Here is a 25,002-nt window from a genome sequence, read left to right as displayed (position 1 = left end):
ATTAGCTCCAGAAGGATCGAACACAGGCCCAGCCTCGGTCGTCCGGTCCCGGAGCCGCGCCGCCGTCCCCCTAGCAGAGCCAGAAGCAAGAAGACGTTCCTGGAAATCGGCGGCAGAAGACTTCGGTCTTCATTCAGGTAGCGCACAGCACTGCAGCTGTGCGCCATTGCTCCCCAGGCACACCACATACTCCGGTCACTGATGGGTGCAGGGCGCTGGGGGGGGAGGGGGCGCCCTGGGCTGCCATATAAGTACCTTACTTGGCAAATTAACACATAATATAGCCTTTAAGACTATATATGTGTAAAATCCCCTGCCATAACTGTATAAAAAAAGCGGGAGAAGCCCGCCGGAAAAGGGGCGGGGCTATCTCCCTCAGCACACTGGCACCATTTTCCCTCACAGCTCCGCTGGAAGGATCGCTCCCCAGGCTCTCCCCTGCAGTTCCAGACTACATAGGGTAAAAAAGAGAGGGGGGGCACTACATTTAGGCGCAATCTGTGATATATAAGCAACTATAAGGGGTAAAATCACTGTGTAGTGTGTATCCCTGTTTTATATAGCGCTCTGGTGTGTGCTGGCATACTCTCTCTCTGTCTCCCCAAAGGGCTTTGTGGGGTCCTGTCCTCAGTCAGAGCATTCCCTGTGTGTGTGCGGTGTGTCGGTACGGCTGTGTCGACATGTTTGATGAGGAGGCTTATGTGGAGGCGGAGCAGGTGCCGATAAATGTGATGTCACCCCATGCGGGGTCGACACCTGAGTGGATGGATATGTGGAAGGAATTACGCGACAGTGTCAACTCCTTACATAAAAGGTTTGACGACATATCAGATGTGGGACAGCCGGCTTCTCAGCCCGTGCCTGCCCAGACGTCTCAAAAGCCATCAGGGGCTCTAAATGCCCGCTACCTCAGATGGCAGACACAGATGTCGACACTGATACTGACTCCAGTGTCGACGATGATGAGACTAGTGTACATTCCAATAGAGCCACACGTTACATGATTACGGCAATGAAAAATGTGTTGCACATTTCTGATATTACCCCAGGTACCACAAAAAATAAGATTTTACTTACCGATAAATCTATTTCTCGTAGTCCGTAGAGGATGCTGGGGACTCCGTCAGGACCATGGGGATTAGCGGCTCCGCAGGAGACAGGGCACAAAAATAAAGCTTTAGGATCAGGTGGTGTGCACTGGCTCCTCCCCCTATGACCCCCCTCCAAGCCTCAGTTAGGATACTGTGCCCGGACGAGCGTACACAATAAGGAAGGATTTTGAATCCCGGGTAAGACTCATACCAGCCACACCAATCACACCGTACAACTTGTGATCTGAACCCAGTTAACAGTATGACAACGTAGGAGCCTCTGAACAGACGGCTCACAACAATAACAACCCGATTTCTTTGTAACAATAACTATGTACAAGTATTGCAGACAATCCGCACTTGGGATGGGCGCCCAGCATCCACTACGGACTACGAGAAATAGATTTATCGGTAAGTAAAATCTTATTTTCTCTAACGTCCTAGTGGATGCTGGGGACTCCGTCAGGACCATGGGGATTATACCAAAGCTCCCAAACGGGCGGGAGAGTGCGGATGACTCTGCAGCACCGAATGAGAGAACTCCAGGTCCTCTTTAGCCAGGGTATCAAATTTGTAGAATTTTACAAACGTGTTCTCCCCCGACCACGTAGCTGCTCGGCAGAGTTGTAATGCCGAGACCCCTCGGGCAGCCCCCCAGGATGAGCCCACCTTCCTTGTGGAATGGGCCTTGACAGATTTAGGCTGTGGCAGGCCTGCCACAGAATGTGCAAGTTGAATTGTGCTACAAATCCAACGAGCAATCGTCTGCTTAGAAGCAGGAGCACCCAGCTTGTTGGGTGCATACAGTATAAACAGCGAGTCAGATTTTCTGACTCCAGCCGTCCTTGAAATATATATTTTCAATGCCCTGACAACGTCCAGCAACTTGGAATCCTCCAAATCGCTAGTAGCCGCAGGCACCACAATAGGCTGGTTCAGGTGAAACGCTGACACCACCTTAGGCAGAAAATGAGGACGCGTCCGCAGTTCTGCCCTGTCCGAATGGAAAATCAGATATGGGCTTTTATACGATAAAGCCGCCAATTCTGACACTCTCCTGGCTGAAGCCAGGGCCAGTAGCATGGTTACTTTCCATGTAAGATATTTCAAATCCGCCGATTTGAGTGGCTCAAACCAATGGGATTTGAGAAAATCCAAAACTACATTAAGGTCCCACGGAGCCACTGGGGGCACAACCGGGGGCTGTATATGTAGTACTCCTTTTACAAAAGTCTGGACTTCAGGAACTGAAGCCAATTCTTTCTGGAAGAAAATCGACAGGGCCGAAATTTGAACCTTAATGGACCCCAACTTGAGGCCCATAGACAATCCTGTTTGCAGGAAATGTAGGAATCGACCCAATTGAAATTCCTCCGTGGGGGCCTTCCTGGCCTCACACCACGCAACATATTTTCTCCAAATGCGGTGATAATGTTGTGCAGTCACCTCCTTCCTGGCTTTTACCAGTGTAGGAATGACCTCTTCCGGAATGCCTTTTTCCCTTAGAATTCGGCGTTCAACCGCCATGCCGTCAAACGCAGCCGCGGTAAGTCTTGGAATAGACACGGTCCCTGCTGAAGCAGGTCCCGTCTTAGAGGTAGAGGCCACGGATCTTCCGTGAGCATCTCCTGAAGTTCCGGGTACCAAGTTCTTCTTGGCCAATCCGGAGCCACGAGCATCGTTCTTACTCCCCTTTGCCGTATAATTCTCAGTACTTTTGATATGAGAGGCAGAGGAGGAAACACATACACTGACTGGAACACCCACGGCGTTACCAGAGCGTCCACAGCTATTGCCTGAGGGTCTCTTGACCTGGCGCAATACCTGTCCAGTTTTTTGTTGAGGCGAGACGCCATCATGTCCACCTTTGGTTTTTCCCAACGGTTCACAATCATGTGGAAGACTTCTGGATGAAGTCCCCACTCTCCCGGGTGTAGATCGTGTCTGCTGAGGAAGTCTGCTTCCCAGTTGTCCACTCCCGGAATGAACACTGCTGACAGTGCTATCACATGATCTTCCGCCCAGCGAAGAATCCTTGCAGCTTCTGCCATTGCTCTCCTGCTTCTTGTGCCGCCCTGTCTGTTTACGTGGGCGACTGCCGTGATGTTGTCCGACTGGATCAACACCGGCTGACCCTGAAGCAGGGGTTTTGCCAGGCTTAGAGCATTGTAAATCGCTCTTAGCTCCAGTATATTTATGTGAAGAGACATCTCCAGGTTTGACCATACTCCCTGGAAGTTTCTTCCCTGTGTGACCGCTCCCCAGCCTCTCAGACTGGCATCCGTGGTCACCAGGACCCAGTCCTGTATGCCGAATCTGCGGCCCTCTAACAGATGAGCACTCTGCAACCACCACAGAAGAGACACCTTTGTCCGTGGCGACAAGGTTATCCGCTGATGCATCTGCAGATGCGATCCGGACCATTTGTCCAGCAGATCCCACTGAAAAGTTCGTGCGTGGAATCTGCCGAATGGAATCGCTTCGTAAGAAGCCACCATCTTTCCCAGGACTCTTGTGCATTGATGCACAGACACTTTCCCTGGTTTTAGGAGGTTCCTGACAAGTTCGGATAACTCCTTGGCTTTCTCCTCCGGAAGAAACACCTTTTTCTGAACCGTGTCCAGAATCATTCCCAGGAACAGCAGACGTGTCGTCGGGGTCAATTGAGATTTTGGAAAATTCAGAATCCACCCGTGCTGTTGCAGCACTATTTGGGTTAGTGCTACTACGTCCCCCAGCTGTTCCCTGGACCTTGCCCTTATCAGGAGATCGTCCAAGTAAGGGATAATTAATACGCCTTTTCTTCGTAGAAGAAACATCATTTCGGCCATTACCTTGGTAAAGACCCGAGGTGCCGTGGACAATCCAAACGGCAGCGTCTGAAACTGATAATGACAGTTTTGCACCACGAACCTGAGGTACCCTTGATGTGAAGGGCAAATTGGGACATGCAGGTAAGCATCCTTGATGTCCAGGGACACCATAAAGTCCCCTTCTTCCAGATTCGCTATCACTGCTCTGAGTGACTCCATCTTGAACTTGAATTTTTGTATGTACAGGTTCAAAGATTTCAGATTTAGAATAGGTCTTACCGAGCCGTCCGGCTTCGGTACCACAAATAGTGTGGAATAATACCCCTTTCCCTGTTGTAGGAGGGGTACCTTGACTATCACCTGCTGAGAATACAGCTTGTGAATGGCTTCCAATACCGTCGCCCTGTCTGAGGGAGACGTTGGCAGAGCAGACTTTAGGAACCGGCGAGGGGGAGACTTCTCGAATTCCAACCTGTAACCCTGAGATATTATCTGCAGGATCCAGGGGTCCACCTGTGAGTGAGCCCACTGTGCGCTGAAATTCTTGAGTCGACCCCCCACCACCCCTGAGTCCGCTTGTAAAGCCCCAACGTCATGCTGAGGGCTTTGCAGAAGCCGGGGGGGGGCTTCTGCTCCTGGGAAGAAGCTGCTTGGTGCACTCTCTTACCCTTTCCTTTGCCTCGGGGCAAATATGACTGTCCTTTCGCCTGCTTGTTCCTATAGGAACGAAAGGACTGCGGCTGAAAAGACGGTGTCTTTTTCTGTTGGGAGGGGACCTGAGGTAAAAAGGTGGATTTCCCGGCTGTTGCCGTGGCCACCAAATCCGATAGACCGACCCCAAATAATTCCTCCCCCTTATACGGCAATACTTCCATATGCCGTTTGGAATCCGCATCACCTGACCATTGTCGCGTCCATAAACTTCTTCTGGCAGATATGGACATCGCACTTACTCTCGATGCCAGAGTGCAAATATCCCTCTGTGCATCTCGCATATATAGAAATGCATCCTTTAAATGCTCTATAGTCAGTAAAATACTGTCCCTATCCAGGGTATCAATATTTTCAGTCAGGGAATCCGACCAAACCACCCCAGCACTGCACATCCATGCAGAGGCGATGGCTGGTCGCAGTATAACACCAGTATGAGTGTATATACTTTTCAGGGTAGTTTCCAGCCTCCTATCTGCTGGATCCTTGAGGGCGGCCGTTTCAGGAGACGGTAACGCCACTTGTTTTGATAAGCGTGTGAGCGCCTTATCCACCCTAGGGGGTGTTTCCCAGCGCGCCCTAACCTCTGGCGGGAAAGGATATAATGCCAATAACTTCTTTGAAATTAGCAGTTTTCTATCGGGGTTAACCCACGCTTCATCACACACTTCATTCAATTCGTCTGATTCAGGAAAAACTACAGGTAGTTTTTTCAGACCCCACATAATACCCCTTTTTGTGGTACATGCAGTATCAGAGATATGTAAAGCCTCCTTCATTGCCGTGATCATATAACGTGTGGCCCTACTGGAAAATACGTTTGTTTCTTCACCGTCGACACTAGATTCGGTGTCCGTGTCTGGGTCTGTGTCGACCGACTGAGGTAAAGGGCGTTTTACAGCCCCTGACGGTGTCTGAGACGCCTGTACAGGTACTAACTGGTTTTCCGGCCGTCTCATGTCGTCAACTGATTTTTGTAATGTGCTGACATTATCACGTAATTCCATAAATAAAGCCATCCATTCCGGTGTCGACTCCCTAGGGGGTGACATCACCATTACCGGCAATTGCTCCGCCTCCACACCAACATCGTCCTCATACATGTCGACACACACGTACCGACACACAGCAGACACACAGGGAATGCTCTTATCGAAGACAGGACCCCACTAGCCCTTTGGGGAGACAGAGGGAGAGTTTGCCAGCACACACCCAAGCGCTATAAATATATAGGAACAACCCTATAGAAGTGTTGTCTCCCTTATAGCAGCTTAATATATATCAAAAACGCCAAAAAAAGTGCCCCCCCCTCTCTTTTTTACCCTGTTTCTGTAGTGCAGTGCAGGGGAGAGTCCTGGGAGCCTTCCTCGCAGCGGAGCTGAGCAGGAAAATGGCGCTGTGTGCTGAGGAGATAGGCCCCGCCCCCTATTTCGGCGGGCTCTTCTCCGGAGTTTGTGAGACCTGGCAGGGGTTAAATACATCCATATAGCCCCAAGGGCTATATGTGATGTATTTTTTAGCCAGAACAAGGTATTCTCATTGCTGCCCAGGGCGCCCCCTGCAGCGCCCTGCACCCTCCGTGACCGCTGGTGTGAAGTGTGTGACAACAATGGCGCACAGCTGCAGTGCTGTGCGCTACCTCATGAAGACTGAAAAGTCTTCTGCCGCTGGTTTCTGGACCTCTTCGCTTTTCGGCATCTGTAAGGGGGTCGGCGGCGTGGCTCCGGGACCGGACTCCATGGCTGGGCCTGTGTTCGATCCCTCTGGAGCTAATGGTGTCCAGTAGCCTAAGAAGCCAATCCATCCTGCACGCAGGTGAGTTCACTTCTTCTCCCCTAAGTCCCTCGTTGCAGTGAGCCTGTTGCCAGCAGGACTCACTGAAAATAAAAAACCTAAAAACTTTTTCTAAGCAGCTCTTTAGGAGAGCCACCTAGATTGCACCCTGCTCGGACGGGCACAAAAACCTAACTGAGGCTTGGAGGGGGGTCATAGGGGGAGGAGCCAGTGCACACCACCTGATCCTAAAGCTTTATTTTTGTGCCCTGTCTCCTGCGGAGCCGCTAATCCCCATGGTCCTGACGGAGTCCCCAGCATCCACTAGGACGTTAGAGAAAAGGGTATTATGTTTGGGGAGAAAAAACTACCAGTGGTTTTTCCCCCTTCTGATGAATTAAATGAAGTATGTGAAGAAGCGTGGGCTTCCCCCGATAAGAAACTAGTAATTTCTAAAAAGTTACTAATGGCGTACCCTTTCCCGCCAGAGGATAGGTCACGTTGGGAGACATCCCCTAGGGTAGATAAAGCGCTCACACGCCTGTCACAGAAGGTGGCACTACCGTCTCCGGACACGGCCGCCCTAAAGGAGCCTGCGGATAGGAAGCAGGAGGCTATCCTGAAGTCTGTTTATACACACTCAGGTATTATACTGAGACCAGCTATTGCTTCAGCATGGATGTGCAGTGCTGCAGCTGCGTGGTCAGATTCCCTGTCAGAAAATATTGATACCTTAGACAGGGACACTATATTGCTAACCATAGAGCATATTAAAGACGCAGTCTTATACATGAGAGATGCACAGAGGGATATTTGCCGGCTGGCATCTAAAATAAGTGCAATGTCCATTTCTGCCAGGAGGGGTTTATGGACTCGGCAGTGGACAGGGGATGCAGATTCTGAAAGGCACATGGAAGTTTTGCCTTACAAGGGTGAGGAGTTGTTTGGGGATGGTCTCTCGGACCTCGTTTCCACAGCGACAGCTGGGAAGTCAGCATTTTTACCCCATGTTCCCTCACAGCCAAAGAAAGCACCGTATTATCAGGTACAGTCCTTTCGGCCCCAGAAAGGCAAGCGGGTTAAAGGCGCGTCCTTTCTGCCCAGAGGCAGAGGTAGAGGAAAAAAGCTGCAGCATACAGCCAGTTCCCAGGAACAAAAGCCCTCCCCCACTTCCTCTAAGTCCACCGCATGACGCTGGGGCTCCACAGGCGGAGCCAGGTACGGTGGGGGCCCGTCTCAAGAACTTCAGCGACCAGTGGGTTCGCTCACGGGTGGATCCCTGGATTCTACAAGTAGTATCTCAGGGGTACAAGCTGGAATTCGAGACGTCTCCCCCTCGCCGTTTCCTCAAATCTGCCTTGCCATCAGCTCCCCCGGACAGGGAGGCAGTGCTGGAGGCAATTCACAAGCTGTATTCGCAGCAGGTGATAGTCAAGGTACCCCTCCTTCAACAAGGAAGGGGTTACTATTCCACAATGTTTGTGGTACCGAAACCGGACGGTTCGGTGAGACCCATTTTAAATTTGAAATCCTTGAACACCTATATAAAAAGGCTCAAGTTCAAGATGGAATCGCTCAGGGCGGTTATTTCAAGCCTGGAGGAAGGTGATTACATGGTATTACTGGACATCAAGGATGCTTACCTACATGTCCCCATTTACCTTCCTCACCAGGAGTACCTCAGATTTGTGGTACAGGACTGTCATTACCAATTCCAGACGTTGCCGTTTGGTCTGTCCACGGCACCGAGGGTATTTACCAAGGTAATGGCCGAAATGATGATACTCCTTCGAAAAAAGGGAGTTTTAATTATCCCATACTTGGACAATCTCCTTATAAAGGCGAGGTCCAGGGAGCAGTTGTTGGTCGGGGTAGCACTATCTCGGGAGGTGCTACAACAGCACGGTTGGATTCTGAATATTCCAAAGTCACAGCTGGTTCCTACGACACGTCTACTGTTTCTGGGGATGGTTCTGGACACAGACCAGAAAAGGGTATTTCTCCCGGAGGAGAAAGCCAAGGAGTAGTCGTCTTTAGTCAGAGATCTCCGGAAACCAAAACAGGTCTCGGTGCATCACTGCACGCGAGTCCTGGGAAAAATGGTAGCTTCCTACGAAGCAATTCCATTCGGCAGGTTCCATGCAAGAATTTTTCAGTGGGATCTGTTGGACAAGTGGTCCGGATCCCATCTTCAGATGCATCGGCTGATAACCCTGTCTCCAAGGACCAGGGTGTCTCTGCTGTGGTGGCTGCAGAGTGCTCATCTTCTAGAGGGCCGCAGATTCGGCATACAGGACTGGGTCCTGGTGACCACGGATGCCAGCTTTCGAGGCTGGGGGGCAGTCACACAGGGAAGAAACTTCCAAGGGCTATGGTCAAGCCAGGAGATTTCCCTACACATAAATATTCTGGAACTAAGGGCCATCTACAATGCCCTAAGTCAGGCAAGACCCCTGCTTCAAAACCAGCCGGTACTGATCCAGTCAGACAACATCACGGCGGTCGCCCATGTAAACCGACAGGGCGGCACAAGAAGCAGGACGGCGATGGCAGAAGCCACAAGGATTCTCCGATGGGCGGAAAATCACGTGTTAGCACTGTCAGCAGTGTTCATTCCGGGAGTGGACAACTGGGAAGCAGACTTCCTCAGCAGGCACGACCTCCACCCGGGAGAGTGGGGACTTCATCCAGAAGTCTTTCAGCTGATTGTAAATCGCTGGGAACGGCCACAGGTGGACATGATGGCGTCCCGCCTCAACAAAAAGCTAGAAAGATATTGCGCCAGGTCGAGAGACCCTCAGGCAATAGCTGTGGACGCTCTAGTGACACCGTGGGTGTACCAGTCGGTTTATGTGTTCCCTCCTCTTCCTCTCATACCCAAGGTACTGAGGATAATAAGACAAAGAGGAGTAAGAACTATACTCATTGTTCCGGATTGGCCAAGAAGAGCTTGGTACCCAGAACTTCAAGAGGCGATCTCAGAGGACCCATCGCCTCTGCCGCTCAGACAGGACCTGCTGCAGCAGGGGCCTTGTCTGTTCCAAGACTTACCGCGGCTGCGATTGACGGCATGGCGGTTGAACGCCGGATCCTGAAGGAAAAGGGCATTCCGGAGGAAGTCATCCCTACGCTGATTAAAGCTAGGAAAGAAGTGACCGCAAACCATTATCACCGCATTTGGCGAAAATATGTTGCGTGGTGTGAGGCCAGGAAGGCCCCATCGGAGGAATTTCAGCTGGGCCGTTTTCTGCACTTCCTACAGTCAGGGGTGACTATGGGCCTAAAATTGGCTTCCATTAAGGTCCAGATTTCGGCTCTCGATTTTCTTCCAGAAAGAACTGGCTTCACTACCTGAAGTTCAGACATTTGTTAAGGGAGTGCTGCATATTCAGCCCCCTTTTGTGCCCCCAGTGGCACCTTGGGATCTCAACGTGGTGTTGAATTTCCTAAAGTCACATTGGTTTGAACCACTTAAAACCGTGGATTTAAAATATCTCACGTGGAAAGGGGTCATGCTGTTGGCCTTGGCTTCGGCCAGGCGTGTGTCAGAATTGGCGGCTTTATCATGTAAAAGCCCTTATCTGATTTTCCATATGGATAGGGCGGAATTGAGGACTCGTCCCCAATTTCTCCCAAAGGTGGTTTCAGCTTTTCATTTAAACCAGCCTATTGTGGTGCCTATGGCTACTCGTGACTTGGAGGATTCCAGGTTGCTGGACGTAGTCCGGGCCCTAAAAATCTATGTTTCCAGGACAGTTGGAGTCAGAAAGACTGACTCGCTATTTATCCTGCATGCACCCAACAAGTTGGGTGCGCCTGCTTCAAAGCAGACTATTGCTCGCTGGATCTGTAGCACGATTCAACTTGCACATTCTGCGGCTGGACTGCCGCATCCTAAATCTGTAAAAGTCCATTCCACGAGGAAGGTGGGCTCTTCTTGGGCGGCTGCCCGAGGGGTCTCGGCTTTACAACTTTGCCGAGCAGCTACTTGGTCGGGGTCAAACACTTTTGCTAAATTCTACAAGTTTGATACCCTGGCTGAGGAGGACCTAGAGTTCGCTCATTCGGTGCTGCAGAGTCATCCGCACTCTCCCGCCCGTTTGGGAGCTTTGGTATAATCCCCATGGTCCTTACGGAGTTCCCAGCATCCACTTAGGACGTTAGAGAAAATAAGATTTTACTCACCGGTAAATCTATTTCTCGTAGTCCGTAGTGGATGCTGGGCACCCGTCCCAAGTGCGGATTGTCTGCAATACTTGTATATAGTTATTGGTTAACTAAAGGGTTATTGTTGAGCCATCTGTTGAGAGGCTCAGTTATATTTCATACTGTTAACTGGGTATAGTATCACGAGTTATACGGTGTGATTGGTGTGGCTGGTATGAGTCTTACCCGGGATTCCAAATCCTTTCCTTATTGTGTCAGCTCTTCCGGGCACAGTATCCTAACTGAGGTCTGGAGGAGGGTCATAGAGGGAGGAGCCAGTGCACACCAGGTAGTCCTAAAGCTTTCTTTAGTTGTGCCCAGTCTCCTGCGGAGCCGCTATTCCCCATGGTCCTTACGGAGTTCCCAGCATCCACTACGGACTGCGAGAAATAGATTTACCGGTGAGTAAAATCTTATTTTTTCACCCATATACCTACCAGTTCGTTCTATATAGGAACGGATCACACTAGAAAGGCAGCTATTTGACCATTATTCATTTAAAGATATTGTCGAGTTCATGTTTTTTAATGTATTTTTAAATTGTGTTTAATTAAATTGTGACAATTTTTTTTCACTCAATCCTTCTTATCATAAGTTATTACGTTAAGCGCTGCTATTGTGGTTTTTGTATTTTATGTGTTTTTGGGTGTGACTATCCCAAATTTTTAGCAGCAGCATTAGAATTACAACACCTATTAGCGCCTGATCCTTTACCTTTGGTAAAATTTTCTCTTGCGTCATTGAATGCTGCTTGAGGATCCGTGGTCTGAGGTCTGAAGACCGAAACCTTGTGATTGTGTCCACTAGGAGTTGAAAGACTTCTGGATGAAGACGGCGGTGGTTTGTGAGACAGGTATTGTCTGGCAATGTCAGATATATCCTCGGGTAGCTGTTCCTCTAATGACTGAACCCACACCTCTTTTTGCAGCCCAGGAGGCAGCTATAGTGGCTCTATGAATAGCCCCTATAAGGGAGTATATATATACTTCAGGCATCCCTTCACACGCTTATCAGTTCGTTCAGTGAAGTGACAGTGGTGACGGGCAGAGTGAACGACACCACGAGGCGGGTAACGTAAGAATCCACCGGCGGTGGAATCTTACACAACTCTGCAGGGAGAGGATAGCGAGCCAAGGCCCATTTATGGAGAGGGAATTTCTTCCCTGGATAAGACCAGGGTTCCCACCTGATGTCCACTAAATGAGCAGAATGGGGTAATACAGTTTTACCCTCCTGCTGCTGTTTAAACTTATCAGTTTTCATTGCCAAAGTAGTGGAATCCTCATCATCAGTGATTTGTAGGATATGATTAAGAGCAACCGCTATGGCAGGGACATCAATCTGCAAGGGAGAATCCTCATCAGTAACACAGGATTCAGTGTCTGATAGGACCGTATTGTACCCCCCTCCCTCTTCTGATGAAAACATCCAAGAGGTTTGTGGATTGTGAGGAGGAAGCAGCCCGCTTAAAGGATCCAGGGACACAGGAGTGACCTGGGGCAGATTTTTGCCTCACCAATTACTGATTTTGCTGCAGCTGGTTAGACAGATTTTCTGCCGAAGGCGTATTAACCATTGGGACAATTTGTGACTATAGTGACACAGGTGGTCCTATAGGGGGTGCTAGGCATTCCACCAGTGTACCCAGTAGGTTGGTGAACGCAGCCCAGGTTGGCTCCTGTGTAGATGCAGGAGCTGTGGACTGACTGGGAGGTGCGTGACAAATAGTACACAGACCGTCATATAACACTTCCCCCGACGTCGGTAAATCCTTGGAGCATGCTCTGCATGATGCAGGAGCTTCCACTGATTTACTACTCTTTCTGTTAGACATTGTGAAAAAAAATGCAACAACAGGGCTATTTAGTACAATAAAGCCAGACAAAATACAATACCTGCGAATAGAATCCGGTATTATGTGACTGTAACACAGTAGAATATATATATATATATATATATTTCTCTGACGTCCTAGTGGATGCTGGGACTCCGTCAGGACCATGGGGAATAGCGGCTCCGCAGGAGACAGGGCACAAAATTTAAAAGTTTGACCACTAGGTGGTGTGTACTGGCTCCTCCCCCTATGACCCTCCTCCAAGCCTCAGTTAGGTTTTTGTGCCCGTCCGAGCAGGGTGCAATCTAGGTGGCTCTCCTAAAGAGCTGCTTAGAAAAAGTTTGTTAGGTTGTTTATTTTCAGTGAGTCCTGCTGGCAACAGGCTCACTGCATCGAGGGACTTAGGGGAGAGAAGTGAACTCACCTGCGTGCAGGATGGATTTGCTTCTTAGGCTACTGGACACTAGCTCCAGAGGGACGATCACAGGTACAGCCTGGATGGGTCACCGGAGCCGCGCCGCCGACCCCCTTGCAGATGCCGAATAGAGAAGAGGTCCAGAAACCGGCGGCAGAAGACGTCTCAGTCTTCATGAGGTAGCGCACAGCACTGCAGCTGTGCGCCATTGCTCTCCGCACACTTCACACCAGCGGTCACTGAGGGTGCAGGGCGCTGGGGGGGGCGCCCTGGGCAGCAATGTAATATACCTATTCTGGCTAAAATATATCACATATAGCCCCTGGGGCTATATGGATGTATTTAACCCCTGCCAGGTTCCAAAAAAACCGGGAGAAGAAGCCCGCCGAAAAGGGGGCGGGGCCTATTCTCCTCAGCACACAGCGCCATTTTCCTGCCCAGCTCCGCTGCGAGGAAGGCTCCCAGGACTCTCCCCTGCACTGCACTATAGAAACAGGGTAAAAACAGAGAGGGGGGGCACTTATTGCCGATATTTATAATATTTGAGCTGCTATAAAGGGAACACACTTATTAAGGTTGTCCCTATATATATTTATAGCGCTTGGGTGTGTGCTGGCAAACTCTCCCTCTGTCTCCCCAAAGGGCTAGTGGGGTCCTGTCTTCTATCAGAGCATTCCCTGTGTGTCTGCTGTGTGTCGGTACGTGTGTGTCGACATGTATGAGGACGATGTTGGCGTGGAGGCGGAGCAATTGCCTGTAATGGTGATGTCACCCCCTAGGGAGTCGACACCAGAATGGATGGCTTTGTTTATGGAATTACGGGATAGTGTCAGCACGCTACAAAAGTCGGTTGACGACATGAGACAGCCGGCAAACCAGTTAGTACCTGTCCAGGCGTCTCAGACACCGTCAGGGGCTGTAAAACGCCCTTTACCTCAGTCGGTCGACACAGACCCAGACACTGACACTGAATCCAGTGTCGACAGTGAAGAAACAAACGTATTTTCCAGTAGGGCCACACGTTATATGATCACGGCAATGAAGGAGGCTTTGCATATCTCTGATACTGCAAGTACCACAAAAAGGGGTATTATGTGGGGTGTGAAAAAACTACCGATAGTTTTTCCTGAATCAGAGGAACTGAATGAAGTGTGTGATGAAGCGTGGGTTACCCCAGATAGAAAACTGCTAATTTCAAAGAAGTTATTGGCATTATACCCTTTCCCGCCAGAGGTTAGGGCGCGCTGGGAAACACCTCCTAGGGTGGATAAGGCGCTCACACGCTTATCAAAGCAAGTGGCGTTACCGTCTCCTGATACGGCCGCCCTCAAGGATCCAGCTGATAGGAGGCTGGAGAATACATTAAAAAGTATATACACACATACGGGTGTTATACTGAGACCAGCAATCGCCTCAGCCTGGATGTGCAGTGCTGGCGTGGCTTGGTCGGAGTCACTGTCTGAAAATATTGATACCCTGGATAGGGACAGTATTTTACTGACTATAGAGCAGTTAAAGGATGCATTTCTTTATATGCGAGATGCACAGAGAGATATTTGCACTCTGGCATCAAGAGTAAGTGCGATGTCCATATCTGCCAGAAGAAGTTTATGGACGCGCCAGTGGTCAGGTGATGCGGATTCCAAACGACATATGGAAGTATTGCCGTATAAGGGGGAGGAATTATTTGGGGTCGGTCTATCGGATCTGGTGGCCACGGCAACGGCCGGAAAATCCACCTTTTTACCCCAGGTCACCTCCCAGCAGAAAAAGCCGCAGGCTTTTCAGCCGCAGTCCTTTCGTTCCTATAAGAACAAACGAGCAAAAGGACATTCCTATTTGCCCCGAGGCAAAGGAAAGGGTAAGAGACTGCAACAAGCAGCTCCTTCCCAGGAGCAGAAGCCCTCCCCGGCTTCTACAAAGGCGTCAGCATGACGCTGGGACCTTACAAGCAGACTCAGGGGCGGTGGGGGGTCGCCTCAAACATTTCAGCGCACAGTGGGCTCACTCGCAGGTGGACCCCTGGATCCTGCAGGTAGTATCTCAGGGTTACAGGTTGGAATTCGAGAAGTCCCCTCCTCGCCGTTTCCTAAAGTCTGCTTTGCCAACGTCTCCCTCCGACAGGGCGACGGTATTGGAGGCCATTCACAAGCTGTATTCTCAGCAGGTGATAGTCAAGGTACCCCTCCTACAACAGGGACAGGGGTATTACTCCACGCTATTTGTGGTACCGAAGCCGGACGGCTCGGTAAGACCGATTCTAAATCTAAAATCTCTGAACCTGTACATACAAAAATTCAAGTTCAAGATGGAGTCACTCAGAGCAGTGATAGCGAATCTGGAAGAAGGGGATTTTATGGTGTCCTTGGACATCAAGGATGCTTACCTTCATGTTCCAATTTGTCCTTCACACCAAGGGTACCTCAGGTTCGTGGTCCAAAACTGTCATTATCAGTTTCAGACGCTGCCGTTTGGATTGTCCACGGCACCCCGGGTCTTTACCAAGGTAATGGCCGAAATGATGATCCTTCTTCGAAGAGAAGGCGTCTTAATTATCCCTTACTTGGACGATCTCCTGATAAGGGCAAGATCCAGAGAACAGCTGGAGGTCGGAGTAGCACTAACCCAAGTAGTGCTCCAACAACACGGGTGGATTCTGAATTTTCCAAAATCCCAACTGATCCCGACGACACGTCTGTTGTTCCTAGGGATGATTCTGGACACTGTTCAGAAAAAGGTATTTCTTCCGGAGGAGAAAGCCAGGGAGTTATCCGATCTAGTCAGGAACCTCCTAAAACCAGGAAAAGTATCTGTGCATCAATGCACAAGAGTCCTGGGAAAAATGGTAGCTTCTTACGAAGCGATTCCATTCGGCAGATTCCATGCACGAACTTTTCAGTGGGATCTGCTGGACAAATGGTCCGGATCGCATCTGCAGATGCATCAGCGGATAAAATTGTCCACATGGACAAGAGTGTCTCTGCTATGGTGGTTGCAGAGTGCTCCTCTGTTAGAGGGCCGCAGATTCGGCATACAGAACTGGGTCCTAGTGACCACGGATGCCAGCCTGAGAGGCTGGGGAGCGGTCACACAGGGAAGAAACTTCCAGGGCGTGTGGTCAAGCCTGGAGACGTCTCTTCACATAAATATACTGGAGCTAAGAGCAATCTACAATGCTCTAAGCCTGGCAAAACCTCTGCTTCAGGGTCAGCCGGTGTTGATTCAGTCAGACAACATCACGGCAGTCGCCCACGTAAACAGACAGGGCGGCACAAGAAGCAGGAGGGCAATGGCAGAAGCTGCAAGGATTCTCCGCTGGGCAGAAAATCATGTGTTAGCACTGTCAGCTGTGTTCATCCCGGGAGTGGACAACTGGGAAGCAGACTTCCTCAGCAGACACGATCTGCACCCGGGAGAGTGGGGACTTCATCCAGAAGTCTTCCACATGATTGTGGTCCATTGGGAAAGACCAATGGTGGACATGATGGCGTCCCGCCTCAACAAAAAACTGGACAGGTATTGCGCCAGGTCAAGAGACCCTCAGGCAATAGCTGTAGACGCTCTGGTAACACCATGGGTGTACCAGTCAGTGTATGTGTTTCCTCCTCTGCCTCTCATACCAAAAGTACTGAGAATTATACGGCAAAGGGGAGTAAGAACGATACTCGTGGCTCCGGATTGGCCAAGAAGAACTTGGTACCCGGAACTTCAGGAGATGCTCACGGAAGATCCGTGGCCTCTACCTCTAAGACGGGACCTGCTTCAGCAGGGACCGTGTCTATTCCAAGACTTACCGCGGCTGCGTTTGACGGCATGGCGGTTGAACGCCGAATCCTAAGGGAAAAAGGCATTCCGGAAGAGGTCATCCCTACCCTGGTAAAAGCCAGGAAGGAGGTGACTGCACAACATTATCACCGCATTTGGAGAAAATATGTTGCGTGGTGTGAGGCCAGGAAGGCCCCGACGGAGGAATTTCAACTGGGTCGATTCCTACATTTCCTGCAAACAGGATTGTCTATGGGCCTCAAATTAGGGTCCATTAAGGTTCAAATTTCGGCCCTGTCGATTTTCTTCCAGAAAGAATTGGCTTCAGTTCCTGAAGTCCAGACTTTTGTAAAAGGAGTACTACATATACAGCCCCCGGTTGTGCCCCCAGTGGCACCGTGGGATCTTAATGTAGTTTGGGATTTTCTCAAATCCCATTGGTTTGAGCCACTCAAATCGGCGGATTTGAAATATCTTACATGGAAAGTAACCATGCTACTGGCCCTGGCTTCAGCCAGGAGAGTGTCAGAATTGGCGGCTTTATCGTATAAAAGCCCATATCTGATTTTCCATTCGGACAGGGCAGAACTGCGGACGCGTCCTCACTTTCTGCCTAAGGTGGTTTCAGCGTTTCACCTGAACCAGCCTATTGTGGTGCCTGCGGCTACTAGCGATTTGGAGGATTCCAAGTTGCTGGACGTTGTCAGAGCATTGAAAATATATATTTCAAGGACGGCTGGAGTCAGAAAATCTGACTCGCTGTTTATACTGTATGCACCCAACAAGCTGGGTGCTCCTGCTTCTAAGCAGACGATTGCTCGTTGGATTTGTAGCACAATTCAACTTGCACATTCTGTGGCAGGCCTGCCACAGCCTAAATCTGTCAAGGCCCATTCCACAAGGAAGGTGGGCTCATCTTGGGCGGCTGCCCGAGGGGTCTCGGCATTACAACTCTGCCGAGCAGCTACGTGGTCAGGGGAGAACACGTTTGTAAAATTCTACAAATTTGATACCCTGGCTAAGGAGGACCTGGAGTTCTCTCATTCGGTGCTGCAGAGTCATCCACACTCTCCCGCCCGTTTGGGAGCTTTGGTATAATCCCCATGGTCCTGACGGAGTCCCAGCATCCACTAGGACGTCAGAGAAAATAAGATTTTACTTACTGATAAATCTATTTCTCGTAGTCCGTAGTGGATGCTGGGCGCCCATCCCAAGTGCGGATTGTCTGCAATACTTGTACATAGTTATTGTTACAAAAAAAATCGGGTTGTTATTGTTGTGAGCCGTCTGTTCAGAGGCTCCTACGTTTGTCATACTGTTAACTGGGTTCAGATCACAAGTTGTACGGTGTGATTGGTGTGGCTGGTATGAGTCTTACCCGGGATTCAAAATCCTTCCTTATTGTGTACGCTCGTCCGGGCACAGTATCCTAACTGAGGCTTGGAGGAGGGTCATAGGGGGAGGAGCCAGTACACACCACCTAGTGGTCAAACTTTTAAATTTTGTGCCCTGTCTCCTGCGGAGCCGCTATTCCCCATGGTCCTGACGGAGTCCCAGCATCCACTACGGACTACGAGAAATAGATTTATCGGTAAGTAAAATCTTATTATATATATGATAAATACTGTGTAATACTATATTATTTGACCCAAACACACCTAGCCCAGGGTACAGAATATAGTGACAGTTATACCTGGGAAACACAGAGTGAAACCACACAGCAGATACAGGCACACAGTCACAGGCAATGCAGAAATTATTATCATAATAAAGCTGCACTGGACTCTTATATATATCACAGCGGAGGATATATCAGAATACTCGTACAACATATACTGTAAAGGTACACTTTTTCTCAACTAACACTGTCTGTATCAAGACATGTAGGATACTCAAGTAAATGTAAAGTCACGGCTCTGTATGTAGGCAGCTTTACATGGGAGACTTTGCCCTGCAATCCCAGAGACCAGCTACTGCTGCTTCTGCTATGCTGTAAGATGGCGCCCAGAGTCTCTGTGAGGGAGAGTGTGAGGCAGCTCCAGGGCAAGAAATCTGTGAGGAGATGGCGCCCTGGGTCAGGGCTACAGGTCAAGCTTCGGCTCCCCTATGCTGGACCTTAACCCCAGGTACTAGAGAGCCTTATTAAACAGTGCATTAGTACACCAGACCTTTGCTCTATTGCCTCTGTGGTCTAGTGGGGTCCCTGCCCAGTGACAGTGTCCACGCCAGCGCCGCGACCCATTTCCCCAGGTAGCGGACAGAACGCGATTTAATGGCAGGTCCCGCCTGGTGGATCCTCTTACCTCCTCACCGTAGCAGCCACAAGAACCAAGTTACAAGTACGCAGGAACCAGGCCACGACAGTATGCAACGCCACTTGGGGGGTGATGGAGCTGCAGCGCTGAATGTCACACTGCCAAGAGAAGAAATCTTTCAGAAAAGCTTTTTCAGGGCTGCCCAGTGCCGCCCTCCTGTTAGGTGACCTGCTGCTGCAGGCACTAACTTGAAACTGAGCTCTCAGTGCCTGGAGGCGGGGTTATAGAGGAGGCCCCAATGCATCCTGGGACAGCTAAAGCTTTAGCCTGTTGGTGCCTCTAGATCAAGATCCACTCTACAACCCAATGTTTTCTCTGTGGAAACCAATGTAACCTGCTGCAGAAATAACAGATTCTTACCTGTTCGTATTCTTTCCTTTACTCATCCATGACAGCACCACCTCTGGGTATATTCCTTACTGGGGGTAAAAGACAAGAAAGAAGAAAAGACACTGGCCCTATATAAGTTACTCCCCCTCTGGCCTCTGTGTCTTCCACTTTTCAAGCTCAAAATAAACACAATATAGTTAACACAAACAACTGAAATATACATAAAGCACAAAAAACCCTCGGGTGGGAATATATGTGTTGCCATGGATGAGTAAAGGAAAGCATTTTAACAGGTAAGAATCTGTAATTTCCTTTACCTCCCCCATGGCAGCACCACCTTATACTCAAGCAGTTACATCACTGGGTGGGCCGAAACTTTTTTTTTTTATAAAAATTTTATATGAATTTAGTTTTTTTCTTTAGATCACTGCACTAAGAATTTTTCTTCCAAACATAGCTTCTGCAGATAATGTTTTGCGAACATATGCACTGAGGCCCAACCTACGGCCTTACAGAGTTCATCAATCAATGCAGATTCCTTTTCTGTCCTGGACGTTGCCACTGCCCTTGTATAGTGCGCTTTCAGACCTCTGTGCAACTCCAAATACTTCATTTTGTATGCTTCAATTATACAAGACTTAATCCATCTTGCAATAGTAGCTTTTGACGCACCTTCCCCCCCGTACCTTCCTTCCACTAACACAAACAGTCGCATAGATTTTCTAATTGCAGCCGACCTGTCCACATAGATCCTAAGTGCTCTCACAAGATCTAACTTATTAAATCTCTCCTCCTTCTCATAAGTTTCTGGTTTCAACAGCCATGCGTAAGATTCTATGACTTGGGCTGAGGCTGATACACATGACCTTGAGACAAAAGGTCGGGAGCTGCTGGCAACTTCCAGGCCTATTTACAGCCAATCGCAGGACTTTCGGGAACCAAGCCCATCTTGTCCAGTACAGTAAAACTGCTGTAACCATCACCTTCTCCTTCTGTATTTTCCTCAACACTTTTGGAATGAGGGGAAAAGTAGGAAATACATACGCCAAGGACATATCCCATGTGGCTGTGAGAGCATCCACCTGAGCCGCCTGATAGCAATTGGAAGTGAACAAGCCCGGCTGCACGGGGGAAACGCGTCTTCCTTTACACTAGACCCAGCATCTTGTGCTTCATAGAAATGTGTCTCATTTCTCCTTGTCATCCAGAGGGACTTCTGCTGTAAACGCCACTCAGGGACCTGTGTGGTATCCGGTACCCCTTTATCTTTTTAGTCTGTTGCAATTGATATTACCACTATTTAGTTGATAATTGTATCCTGCATGGGGAATCAATGTAACAGCGGTACCCTTATTTCATGCATAAGTCTCCCTCCGGTTCAGGGCTATTTTTGATTGTTTCTAACCAGGTTTATATTCATACCTTTTCACAATCATTACTTCCAGGGATTACATATTATCCTGTACATATGCCCTGTGAGGGTATGCCCTGTCTTTATGTATTTCTTATGAGCATCATATTATTTTTCTGAACATGTTTGAAAATTCTCTGAGCATGTGCATTGTACTGGCATAAGTGTATGCCAATTGGATAATTCGCACATACAGTCCAGTGCAAGATGGATCAGTGCTCAAACCCATCATATTGATTATACTGTGATTACCCTAAAGATATTATATATATATATTAGTCTATCTAATTTACCTATAGTAATCTTTCTTACATCTAGGATCCCGGCGCTATTCTTTCTGACTTTGTGGACTCTCATCCACGATTCAGGGAATTCCCTGTCTAACGTGGACAGCAGATCCACACTTCACAATCTGTGATTCATTCTAATTATCTCTCCTCTCAGGTATATCCTGAGACATTACTTTTTCATGTGCACTCTCATTAGTGTACAGGACAGTGTTCAACCTACTATCATACCACATTGCGTATGCCCAATCTCGTCTGATCTTGGAAGCTAAACGGTGTGGGCCTGGTTAGTACCTGGAAGGGTGACCCCCAGGGAATACTACGTGTAGTAGCATAACACCAATATTTTCCTGATTTTACACTAACAGCAGGATCACCGCTGATTTCTTCCTTCCTACTGGACATAAGTGTGCCTGGAGTCCCAGGGTTGTATCTAACCTCATTATTTATTTGGCTGATAGGTAATCACAATCATTCCAAAGGGTATTTTGAAATACATAATGATTAGGATGACGGTTATCAGATATTAAGGCCATTTCGTTGTGACTCTAACCCATTGTGGTTTCATTAAACACAAGCATTGCTTGGGCTGGTGAGACGGGATAACACTGCAGTACTGTGAGTGTCTGCAGTGTATCATTAACCTACTATAATCGTAGTTCCCCAGAACATATTTTAATTTTTCATCTATAATAATAATCTAAACAAACTTGTTCTATACCAGGCCTGGTCAATCTGTGGCTCTCCAGCTGTTGTAAAACTACAAGTCCCATTATGCTTTGCCACAGTTTTGCTGTTAGTGAATGATAAAACTGTGGTAGGGCATTCTGGTATGTGTAGTTTCACAACATCTGGAGAGCCACAGGTTGGCAAGGCCTGTTCTATACATTTGAGGAATACTAAAAAATGTTATGTACTTAATAAAAATTGGTTTTAATTCACTAGACATTATAAATTGTCACTATCATTATACTAACGAGTGCACCCACAAAAGAGTCTTCTTTCCCTTTTCAATTTTTGTTCTCAACTATAATACTGACTCGGGGCGCACCACCAGGAGGGTTTAATTAGGGCAATTTATAATCCCCAGAAATTACCCGATAGTGGTTCTAATTTTCACCAGTGCGGAATCACCAACCTTTAGTCGTTCAACAGCCATGCCGTAAGATTCTATGACTTGGGCTGAGGCTGATATACATGACCTTGAGACAAAAGGTCGGGAGCTGCTGGCAACTTCCAGGCCTACTTACAGCCAATCGCAGGACTTTCGGGAACCAAGCCCATCTCGGCCAGTACAGTAAAACTGCTGTAACCGTCACCTTCTCCTTCTGTATTTTCCTCAACACTTTTGGAATGAGGGGAAAAGTAGGAAATACATATGCCAAGGACATATCCCATGTGGCTGTGAGAGCATCCACCTGAGCCGCCTGAGGTTCTCAGTACCTGGAAAAGAAAATCTGCACTTTTCTGTTGTGAGCTGTGGCCATCAGACCCACCTGAAGCAGTCCCCATTTTTTTACTATCATCAAGAATACTTTGTCGCTCAACTCCCACTCTCCTGAGAGGATGGTATATCTGCTTAGAAAATCTGCCATCTCGTTTTCCTTCCCGGCTATGAACACTGCCGTAATGCTTAACACATTTCGCTCTGCCCACTCTAAGAGGAATCTCGCTTCTTCCATCATACGAATGCTTCTCGTCCTTCCTTGGTGATCTATGTAGGCTACTACTGCCCTGTTGTCCGATTTTATCACCAGCTCTTTGCCGCTGAGGAGGAATTGTGTCCAACGCCGCTGACATGAGATCCAGACTTTTTAAACAGTCTCCGGACGTTATCTTGGACTTTCTTAGTAGAGTGCGTAATTGCTTTGTCAACTTTCTCTTCTTATAGTAGTTAACTTCACTACCATAGTCTCCGTATTTATTTGGACTCCTAAATACTTTATTTACCTTGTAGGAATCAACTGATCAACCATCCGTGTTCTCTCAAACACTTCAACACCTCTATTGTATTTCGCTTTACTTCCACCTCTCCATTCGCTGCCACTCAGAGCCGGCCATATGCATAGGCAAACTAGGCAATTGCCTAGGGCATTTGATATGCCTAGGGGCATCAGCAGATTCTGCTGAATAAAATGATATGCGGCATGCCTATATTCTGTCAGTAGCATTTCATATGCAGATACAGCCACAGTCTCACACAGAATATAGGCATGCTGCATATCATTTTAATCACCAGACGCTGCTTGTGCATCCTAGCCACATAGCAATGCAAATAAGATGCACTTTCATAAAAAAAAGGTGTGCCCGACGTTAGCATTGAGGCAATATTTATGAGGACACATCTGTATCCAAGCAGAGGCAGAGGTCACAGTGTTAGTGGCAGTGTGAGTGCTGTGTGCATGTGAGTGGGTTGGTTGCACAGTAGTGTTCGGAATATGTGTAAGGAGCATTATGTGTGTCATGTAAAAATGCATTAATAATGTGCAACATATGTGTAAGGGGCACTATGTGTGTCATTATGTGTATAAGGGCATTCATAATGTGCGGCATATGTGTAAGGGACATTATGTGTAAAAGGGCATTAATAAAGGTTGTCATAATGTGTAAGGCACATTGTTTATAAGGACATTAATAAGGTGTCTCATATGTGTAAGGGGCATTACTGTGTGGAATGTGTATAAATGCATTACTAATGTGTGGCATTATGTGTAAAAGGTGCTCTACTATGTGGTGCTGCGTATAGAAATGGCACTACTGTGTCGTCTAATGTGAATAAAGAGCAATAGGGTGTGGTGTAATGTGAAGAAGGAGCAATTCAGTGTGATGTAATGTGAATAAGGGGCTCTACTGTGAGGAGTAATGTTTATAAGGTAAAGTGATACTACTGTGGGATGTAATATGAATTATGGACACTATCGCAAGATAAAATGTGGATAAAGTTGCAGTACTGTGTGGCGTAATTGGAATTGGGGTTACTATTGTGTGGCCATGCCCCTTGCCAGCAAAAACACACCCCTTTTTGGGCTGTGCACCAAGTGTGCGAACTGTTCCTATTTAAAATATAGGGGGTACAAGGTCAGAGGCGGAACCAGCGGTGGTGCTAGGGGGCACCAGCCAAAATCTTGCCTAGGGCATCATATTGGTTAGGGCCGGCTCTGCCCAACATGACCAAGATCTGCACACTGACAAACTAGGAGGGGGCTTCACCGGAAGATACGTTACTTACAGAGGGACAGGTCTGCGCTCATCGCCATATGAGCTCAAACGCCTCTCCCTGCAGAAGGAAGAAACAGAAAGTTATGATCCCCAGAGATAAGAAGACAACACAGACAGGAGACTGGGCTAGTGCCTCAGCATAGTGCAGTATATCAGCCCAATAAATGAAATGCATTAAGAGGCCCATCACAAAGGGCCAGATACCGTTAGTATGTAAAGAGTATGATGGAATGATGAGGTGCAATACACTTACCAGCCTGTAGGTGGGACTGATTGTGAGTTGGGAGCGAAGCAATAAATGCAAGGAAGCTTGCAACTTGGCAAAACCATGTTACCCTGCAGGTGGGGCCGATGTAACATGACTGTTCAATATTAATCCTTCTGGATCTCTCTGCAGCATTTGATACCGTGGACCATGGGCTTCTGATTGAGCGACTGATACATTTTTGTGGACTGGATGACACGGTCCTAAGCTGATTCAAATCATTTCTCACAGGCAGGTCACAGAGAGTATCGTCTGGATTATACTCATCACCACCAGTGCCATTGTCATGTGGTGTCCCACAAGGTTCTATACTATCCCCCATTCTTTTTGCAGTATACATGCTCCCGCTGGGTGAAATAATCAGGCGCCATGGGCTAGTATACCACTGCTATGCAGATGATACACAACTGTACTTGTCCTTTGCTCCCACTGATAACCTAATAGCAACCCTAAATGGCTGTCTAGCTGAACTCCAGGGGTGGATGAGTGATAGTTGGCTGCGACTGAACCTGGATAAAACAAAGGGCCTTATGATAGGACCGCAACATGCTCATCCCTGTTCTTTCA

The sequence above is a fragment of the Pseudophryne corroboree genome, chromosome 10, assembly GCF_028390025.1.
Source record: "Pseudophryne corroboree isolate aPseCor3 chromosome 10, aPseCor3.hap2, whole genome shotgun sequence".
NCBI lineage: Eukaryota > Metazoa > Chordata > Amphibia > Anura > Myobatrachidae > Pseudophryne > Pseudophryne corroboree.
This window is presented reverse-complemented; position numbering follows the sequence as displayed.